Raw genomic sequence first — 10664 nt, forward strand, 5'->3', positions numbered from 1 at the left:
TTATATTGTTGACATCTACTTGTAGCAGAATAAAGTAGCCTGGTTCGACGAGGATGGGATTCGAACCCACGCGTGCAGAGCACAATGGATTAGCAGTCCATCGCCTTAACCACTCGGCCACCTCGTCTGCCGCCATATGTTTTCAAAGTAAAGGTCCGATCCAGGTAACACCCCTAGTGTTTACATAGGCATAGTCAGTCTAGAAAAATGCGGCAATGGGTAGATGAGGAAGATACGATCTAGATGGAGCTACACGGTCATTGTTCCTATAGGGGGACTTAGCTCAAATGGTAGAGTGCTCTTTAGTATGCAATAGGTTGTGGGATCACTCTCCGCATTCTCAAGAGAAATTTTGATTGTTCTGCTTTTTACTTGTGCCACAATTAAACAGAAACCTCCAACTATGTCTTAACATACTATACTATGACTTTTTCGAAATAATATACAATGATTTTTTTGACATACTATTCTATGACTTTTTCGACATACTATACTATGACCTTTTTATCACTTTTTCAACATATGACTTTTTGACATAGTATACTATGACTTATTTCGACTTACTATGACTTTTTTCGACATAATATTATAGTACTATGACTTATTTTGACATACTATGACTTGTTATCACTTTACTTAACATACTATACCATGACTTTTAATCACTTTTTTCGACATACTATATTATGACTTTTTATCAAATTTTTTCGACATACTATATTATGACTTTTTATCACTTTTTTCGAGGTACTATACTATGACATTTTTTTCGATATACTATGTTATGACTTTTAATCACTTTTTTTCAACATACTATACTATGACTTTTTCGAAATAATATACAATGATTTTTTGACATACTATTCTATGACTTTTTCGACATACTATACTATGACCTTTTTATCACCTTTTCAACATATGACTTTTTGTCATAGTATAGTATGACTTATTTCGACATACTATGACTTTTTTCGACATAATATTATAGTACTATGACTTATTTTGACATACTATGACTTGTTATCACTTTACTTAACATACTATACCATGACTTTTAATCACTTTTTTCGACATACTATATTATGACTTTTTATCAAATTTTTTCGACATATTATGACTTTTTATCACTTTTTCCGAGGTACTATACTATGACATTTTTTTCGATATACTATGTTATGACTTTTAATCACTTTTTTTTCAACATACTATACTATGACTTTTTCGAAATAATATACAATGATTTTTTGACATACTATTCTATGACTTTTTCGACATACTATACTATGACCTTTTTATCACTTTTTCAACATATGACTTTTTGACATAGTATACTATGACTTATTTCGACTTACTATGACTTTTTTTCGACATAATATTATAGTACTATGACTTATTTTGACATACTATGACTTGTTATCACTTTACTTAACATACTATTCCATGACATTTAATCACTTTTTTCGACATACTATATTATGACTTTTTATCAAATTTTTTCGACATACTATATTATGACTTTTTATCACTTTTTTCGACGTACTATACTATGACATTTTTTTCGATATACTATGTTATGACTTTTAATCACTTTTTTTCAACATACTATACTATGACTTTTTGAAAAATAATATACAATGATTTTTTGACATACTATTCTATGACTTTTTTTCGACATACTATACTATGACCTTTTTATACCTTTTCAACATATGACTTTTTGTCATAGTATACTATGACTTATTTCGACTTACTATCACTTTTTTCGACATAATATTATAGTACTATGACTTATTTTGACATACTATGACTTGTTATCACTTTACTTAACATACTATACCATGACTTTTAATCACTTTTTTTCCACATACTATAGTATACATAGTATACTATGACTTTTCGACATAGTATACTATGACTTATTTCGACTTACTATGACTTTTTTCAACATAGTATACTATGACTTATTTTAACATACTATGACGTTTTATCACTTTACTCAACATACTATGCCATGACTTTTTAATCACTTTTTTTTCAACATACTATATTATGAATTTTTTTATCATTTTTTTTTCGACGTACTATACTATGACATTTTTATCACTTTTTTGACGTACTATACTATGACATTTTTTTTGATATACTATGTTATGACTTTTAATCACTTTTTTTCAACATACTATTCTAGGACCTCATATCATTTTTTCGACATATTAAATACCATGAATTTGTCATCACTTTTTTTTTTTTTTTACCTACTATACTAGGACTTTTATAACTTTTTGTAGGAGAAACTGATGACATTGTTGCAAAGAGACTTGTTTGAATATAGTCAGTTATATTGTTGACATCTACTTGTAGCAGAATAAAGTAGCCTGGTTCGACGAGGATGGGATTCGAACCCACGCGTGCAGAGCACAATGGATTAGCAGTCCATCGCCTTAACCACTGGCGGCCACCTCGTCTGCCGCCATATGTTTTCAAAGTAAAGGTCCGATCCAGGTAACACCCCTAGTGTTTACATAGGCATAGTCAGTCTAGAAAAATGCGGCAATGGGTAGATGAGGAAGATACGATCTAGATGGAGCTACACGGTCATTGTTCCTATAGGGGGACTTAGCTCAAATGGTAGAGTGCTCTTTAGTATGCAATAGGTTGTGGGATCACTCTCCGCATTCTCAAGAGAAATTTTGATTGTTCTGCTTTTTACTTGTGCCACAATTAAACAGAAACCTCCAACTATGTCTTAACATACTATACTATGACTTTTTCGAAATAATATACAATGATTTTTTGACATACTATTCTATGACTTTTTTTCGACATACTATACTATGACCTTTTTTATCACTTTTTCAACATATGACTTTTTGACATAGTATACTATGACTTATTTCGACTTACTATGACTTTTTTCGACATAATATTATAGTACTATGACTTATTTTGACATACTATGACTTGTTATCACTTTACTTAACATACTATACCATGACTTTTAATCACTTTTTTCGACATACTATATTATGACTTTTTATCAAATTTTTTCGACATACTATATTATGACTTTTTATCACTTTTTTCGAGGTACTATACTATGACATTTTTTTCGATATACTATGTTATGACTTTTAATCACTTTTTTTCAACATACTATACTATGACTTTTTTCGAAATAATATACAATGATTTTTTGACATACTATTCTATGACTTTTTCGACATACTATACTATGACCTTTTTCATCCTTTTTCAACATATGACTTTTTGTCATAGTACAGTATGACTTATTTCGACATACTATGACTTTTTTCGACATAATATTATAGTACTATGACTTATTTTGACATACTATGACTTGTTATCACTTTACTTAACATACTATACCATGACTTTTAATCACTTTTTTCGACATACTATATTATGACTTTTTATCAAATGTTTTCGACATATTATGACTTTTTATCACTTTTTCCGAGGTACTATACTATGACATTTTTTTCGATATACTATGTTATGACTTTTAATCACTTTTTTCCAACATACTATACTATGACTTTTTCGAAATAATATACAATGATTTTTTGACATACTATTCTATGACTTTTTCGACATACTATACTATGACCTTTTTATCACTTTTTCAACATATGACTTTTTGACATAGTATACTATGACTTATTTCGACTTACTATGACTTTTTTCGACATAATATTATAGTACTATGACTTATTTTGACATACTATGACTTGTTATCACTTTACTTAACATACTATTCCATGACATTTAATCACTTTTTTCGACATACTATATTATGACTTTTTATCAAATTTTTTCGACATACTATATTATGACTTTTTATCACTTTTTCGACGTACTATACTACATTTTTTTTCGATATACTATGTTATGACTTTTAATCACTTTTTCAACAACATACTATACTATGACTTTTTTCGAAATAATATACAATGATTTTTTGACATACTATTCTATGACTTTTTCGACATACTATACTATGACCTTTTTATCACCTTTTCAACATATGACTTTTTGTCATAGTATACTATGACTTATTTCGACTTACTATCACTTTTTCGACATAATATTATAGTACTATGACTTATTTTGACATACTATGACTTGTTATCACTTTACTTAACATACTATACCATGACTTTTAATCACTTTTTTCCACATACTATAGTATACATAGTATACTATGACTTTTCGACATAGTATACTATGACTTATTTCGACTTACTATGACTTTTTTCAACATAGTATACTATGACTTATTTTAACATACTATGACGTTTTATCACTTTACTCAACATACTATGCCATGACTTTTAATCACTTTTTTCAACATACTATATTATGAATTTTTATCATTTTTTTCGACGTACTATACTATGACATTTTTATCACTTTTTTTGACGTACTATACTATGACATTTTTTTTGATATACTATGTTATGACTTTTAATCACTTTTTTTCAACATACTATTCTAGGACCTCATATCATTTTTTCGACATATTAAATACCATGAATTTGAATTTTTTTCATCACTTTTTTTTTTTTTACCTACTATACTAGGACTTTTATAACTTTTTGTAGGAGAAACTGATGACATTGTTGCAAAGAGACTTGTTTGAATATAGTCAGTTATATTGTTGACATCTACTTGTAGCAGAATAAAGTAGCCTGGTTCGACGAGGATGGGATTCGAACCCACGCGTGCAGAGCACAATGGATTAGCAGTCCATCGCCTTAACCACTCGGCCACCCTGTCTGCCGCCATATGTTTTCAAAGTAAAGGTCCGATCCAGGTAACACCCCTAGTGTTTACATAGGCATAGTCAGTCTAGAAAAATGCGGCAATGGGTAGATGAGGAAGATACGATCTAGATGGAGCTACACGATCATTGTTCCTATAGGGGGACTTAGCTCAAATGGTAGAGTGCTCTTTAGTATGCAATAGGTTGTGGGATCACTCTCCGCATTCTCAAGAGAAATTTTGATTGTTCTGCTTTTTACTTGTGCCACAATTAAACAGAAACCTCCAACTATGTCTTAACATACTATACTATGACTTTTTCGAAATAATATACAATGATTTTTTTTGACATACTATTCTATGACTTTTTCGACATACTATACTATGACCTTTTTATCACTTTTTCAACATATGACTTTTTGACATAGTATACTATGACTTATTTCGACTTACTATGACTTTTTTCGACATAATATTATAGTACTATGACTTATTTTGACATACTATGACTTGTTATCACTTTACTTAACATACTATACCATGACTTTTAATCACTTTTTTCGACATACTATATTATGACTTTTTATCAAATTTTTTCGACATACTATATTATGACTTTTTATCACTTTTTTCGAGGTACTATACTATGACATTTTTTTCGATATACTATGTTATGACTTTTAATCACTTTTTTTCAACATACTATACTATGACTTTTTCGACATACTATACTATGACCTTTTTATCACCTTTTCAACATATGACTTTTTGTCATAGTACAGTATGACTTATTTCGACATACTATGACTTTTTTCGACATAATATTATAGTACTATGACTTATTTTGACATACTATGACTTGTTATCACTTTACTTAACATACTATACCATGACTTTTAATCACTTTTTTCGACATACTATATTATGACTTTTTATCAAATGTTTTCGACATATTATGACTTTTTATCACTTTTTCCGAGGTACTATACTATGACATTTTTTTCGATATACTATGTTATGACTTTTAATCACTTTTTTTCAACATACTATACTATGACTTTTTCGAAATAATATACAATGATTTTTTGACATACTATTCTATGACTTTTTCGACATACTATACTATGACCTTTTTATCACTTTTTCAACATATGACTTTTTGACATAGTATACTATGACTTATTTCGACTTACTATGACTTTTTTCGACATAATATTATAGTACTATGACTTATTTTGACATACTATGACTTGTTATCACTTTACTTAACATACTATTCCATGACATTTAATCACTTTTTTCGACATACTATATTATGACTTTTTATCAAATTTTTTCGACATACTATATTATGACTTTTTATCACTTTTTTCGACGTACTATACTATGACATTTTTTTCGATATACTATGTTATGACTTTTAATCACTTTTTTTTCAACATACTATACTATGACTTTTTCGAAATAATATACAATGATTTTTTGACATACTATTCTATGACTTTTTCGACATACTATACTATGACCTTTTTATTACCTTTTCAACATATGACTTTTTGTCATAGTATACTATGACTTATTTCGACTTACTATCACTTTTTTCGACATAATATTATAGTACTATGACTTATTTTGACATACTATGACTTGTTATCACTTTACTTAACATACTATACCATGACTTTTAATCACTTTTTTCCACATACTATAGTATACATAGTATACTATGACTTTTCGACATAGTATACTATGACTTATTTCGACTTACTATGACTTTTTTCAACATAGTATACTATGACTTATTTTAACATACTATGACGTTTTATCACTTTACTCAACATACTATGCCATGACTTTTAATCACTTTTTTCGACATACTATATTATGAATTTTTATCATTTTTTTCGACGTACTATACTATGACATTTTTATCACTTTTTTCGACATAATATGTTTTGACTTTTTATCACTTTACTCAAAAAATTATACTATGACTTTTTATCACTTTTTTTATACTATACTATACTATGATTTTTTGAATACTATGTTATGACTTTTAATCACTTTTTTTCAACATACTATTCTAGGACCTCATATCATTTTTTCGACATATTATATACCATGAATTTGTCATCACTTTTTTTTTTTTTTACCTACTATACTAGGACTTTTATAACTTTTTGTAGGAGAAACTGATGACATTGTTGCAAAGAGACTTGTTTGAATAGTCAGTTATATTGTTGACATGTACTTGTAGCAGAATAAAGTAGCCTGGTTCGACGAGGATGGGATTCGAACCCACGCGTGCAGAGCACAATGGATTAGCAGTCCATCGCCTTAACCACTCGGCCACCTCGTCTGCCACCATATGTTTTCAAAGTAAAGGTCCGATCCAGGTAACACCCCTAGTGTTTACATAGGCATAGTCAGTCTAGAAAAATGCGGCAATGGGTAGATGAGGAAGATACGATCTAGATGGAGCTATACGATCATTGTTCCTATAGGGGGACTTAGCTCAAATGGTAGAGTGCTCTTTAGTATGCAATAGGTTGTGGGATCACTCTCCGCATTCTCAAGAGAAATTTTGATTGTTCTGCTTTTTACTTGTGCCACAATTAAACAAAAACCTCCAACTATGTCTTAACATACTATACTATGACTTTTTCGAAATAATATACAATGATTTTTTTGACATACTATTCTATGACTTTTTCGACATACTATACTATGACCTTTTTATCACTTTTTCAACATATGACTTTTTGACATAGTATACTATGACTTATTTCGACTTACTATGACTTTTTTCGACATAATATTATAGTACTATGACTTATTTTGACATACTATTTGTTATCACTTTACTTAACATACTATACCATGACTTTTAATCACTTTTTTCGACATACTATATTATGACTTTTTATCAAATTTTATCGACATACTATATTATGACTTTTTATCACTTTTTTCGAGGTACTATACTATGACATTTTTTTCGATATACTATGTTATGACTTTTAATCACTTTTTTTCAACATACTATACTATGACTTTTTCGAAATAATATACAATGATTTTTTGACATACTATTCTATGACTTTTTCGACATACTATACTATGACCTTTTTATCACTTTTTCAACATATGACTTTTTGACATAGTATACTATGACTTATTTCGACTTACAATGACTTTTTTCGACATAATATTATAGTACTATGACTTATTTTGACATACTATGACTTGTTATCACTTTACTTAACATACTATTCCATGACATTTAATCACTTTTTTCGACATACTATATTATGACTTTTTATCACTTTTTTCGACGTACTATACTATGACATTTTTTTCGATATACTATGTTATGACTTTTAATCACTTTTTTTCAACATACTATACTATGAATTTTTCGAAATAATATACAATGATTTTTTGACATACTATTCTATGACTTTTTCGACATACTATACTATGACCTTTTTATCACCTTTTCAACATATGACTTTTTGTCATAGTATACTATGACTTATTTCGACTTACTATCACTTTTTTCGATATAATATTATAGTACTATGATTTATTTTGACATACTATGACTTGTTATCACTTTACTGACATTTTTTTCGATATACTATGTTATGACTTTTAATCACTTTTTTTCAACATAATATACTATGACTTTTTCGAAATAATATACAATGATTTTTTGACATACTATTCTATGACTTTTTCGACATACTATACTATGACCTTTTTATCACCTTTTCAACATATGACTTTTTGTCATAGTAGACTATGACTTATTTCGACTTACTATCACTTTCTTCGATATAATATTATAGTACTATGACTTATTTTGACATACTATGACTTGTTATCACTTTACTTAACATACTATACCATGACTTTTAATCACTTTTTTCGACATACTATATTATGACTTTTTATCAAATTTTTTCGACATACTATATTATGACTTTTTATCACTTTTTTCGAGGTACTATATTATGACATTTTTTTCGATATACTATGTTATGACTTTTAATAACTTTTTTTCAACATACTATACTATGACTTTTTCGAAATAATATACAATGATTTTTTGACATACTATTCTATGACTTTTTCGACATACTATACTATGACCTTTTTATCACTTTTTCAACATATGACTTTTTGACATAGTATACTATGACTTATTTCGACTTACTATCACTTTTTTCGATATAATATTATAGTACTATGACTTATTTTGACATACTATGACTTGTTATCACTTTACTTAACATACTATACCATGACTTTTAATCACTTTTTTCGACATACTATATTATGACTTTTTATAAAAAAATTTCGACATACTATATTATGACTTTTTATCACTTTTTTCGAGGTACTATACTATGACATTTTTTTCGATATACTATGTTATGACTTTTAATCACTTTTTTTCAACATACTATACTATGACTTTTTCGAAATAATATACAATGATTTTTTGACATACTATTCTATGACTTTTTCGACATACTATACTATGACCTTTTTATCACTTTTTCAACATATGACTTTTTGACATAGTATACTATGACTTATTTCGACTTACTATGACTTTTTTCGACATAATATTATAGTACTATGACTTATTTTGACATACTATGACTTGTTATCACTTTACTTAACATACTATTCCATGACATTTAATCACTTTTTTCGACATACTATATTATGACTTTTTATCAAATTTTTTCGACATACTATATTATGACTTTTTATCACTTTTTTTTCGACTACTATACTATGACATTTTTTTTCGATATACTATGTTATGACTTTTAATCACTTTTTTTCAACATACTATACTATGACTTTTTCGAAATAATATACAATGATTTTTTGACATACTATTCTATGACTTTTTCGACATACTATACTATGACCTTTTTATCACCTTTTCAACATATGACTTTTTGTCATAGTAGACTATGACTTATTTCGACTTACTATATTATGAATTTTTATCATTTTTTTCGACGTACTATACTATGACATTTTTATCACTTTTTTCGACATAATATGTTTTGACTTTTTATCACTTTACTCAAAAAATTATACTATGACTTTTTATCACTTTTTTCGACGTACTATACTATGTCATTTTTTTTGATATACTATGTTATGACTTTTAATCACTTTTTTTCAACATACTATTCTAGGACCTCATATTTTTTTTTTCGACATATTAAATACCATGAATTTGTCATCACTTTTTTTTTTTTTTACCTACTATACTAGGACTTTTATAACTTTTTGTAGGAGAAACTGATGACATTGTTGCAAAGAGACTTGTTTGAATATAGTCAGTTATATTGTTGACATCTACTTGTAGCAGAATAAAGTAGCCTGGTTCGACGAGGATGGGATTCGAACCCACGCGTGCAGAGCACAATGGATTAGCAGTCCATCGCCTTAACCACTCGGCCACCTCGTCTGCCGCCATATGTTTTCAAAGTAAAGGTCCGATCCAGGTAACACCCCTAGTGTTTACATAGGCATAGTCAGTCTAGAAAAAAATGCGGCAATGGGTAGATGAGGAAGATACGATCTAGATGGAGCTACACGATCATTGTTCCTATAGGGGGACTTAGCTCAAATGGTAGAGTGCTCTTTAGTATGCAATAGGTTGTGGGATCACTCTCCGCATTCTCAAGAGAAATTTTGATTGTTCTGCTTTTTACTTGTGCCACAATTAAACAGAAACCTCCAACTATGTCTTAACATACTATACTATGACTTTTTCGAAATAATATACAATGATTTTTTTGACATACTATTCTATGACTTTTTCGACATACTATACTATGACCTTTTTA

At 28.5% G+C, this 10664-nt stretch overlaps 5 non-coding genes across 5 annotated transcripts; all 5 read right to left on the reverse strand.

Moving 5' to 3' along the window:
* Positions 1–45: 45 nt before the first annotated feature.
* Positions 46–127, reverse strand: trnas-gcu (transfer RNA serine (anticodon GCU)). Its single transcript has one exon. It is a non-coding gene; the product is annotated as a tRNA-Ser (tRNA).
* A 2254-nt stretch (positions 128–2381) lies between these two features.
* On the reverse strand, positions 2382–2465 carry trnas-gcu (transfer RNA serine (anticodon GCU)). The gene has a single exon. It is a non-coding gene; the product is annotated as a tRNA-Ser (tRNA).
* A 2250-nt stretch (positions 2466–4715) lies between these two features.
* trnas-gcu (transfer RNA serine (anticodon GCU)) lies at positions 4716–4797 on the reverse strand. Its single transcript has one exon. It is a non-coding gene; the product is annotated as a tRNA-Ser (tRNA).
* Positions 4798–7059: 2262 nt separating this feature from the next.
* Positions 7060–7141, reverse strand: trnas-gcu (transfer RNA serine (anticodon GCU)). Its single transcript has one exon. It is a non-coding gene; the product is annotated as a tRNA-Ser (tRNA).
* A 3059-nt stretch (positions 7142–10200) lies between these two features.
* Positions 10201–10282, reverse strand: trnas-gcu (transfer RNA serine (anticodon GCU)). Its single transcript has one exon. It is a non-coding gene; the product is annotated as a tRNA-Ser (tRNA).
* Between the last annotated feature and the right edge of the window lie 382 nt (positions 10283–10664).

This window comes from Perca flavescens, chromosome 9, assembly GCF_004354835.1.
Source record: "Perca flavescens isolate YP-PL-M2 chromosome 9, PFLA_1.0, whole genome shotgun sequence".
Classification (NCBI taxonomy): Eukaryota; Metazoa; Chordata; class Actinopteri; order Perciformes; family Percidae; genus Perca; species Perca flavescens.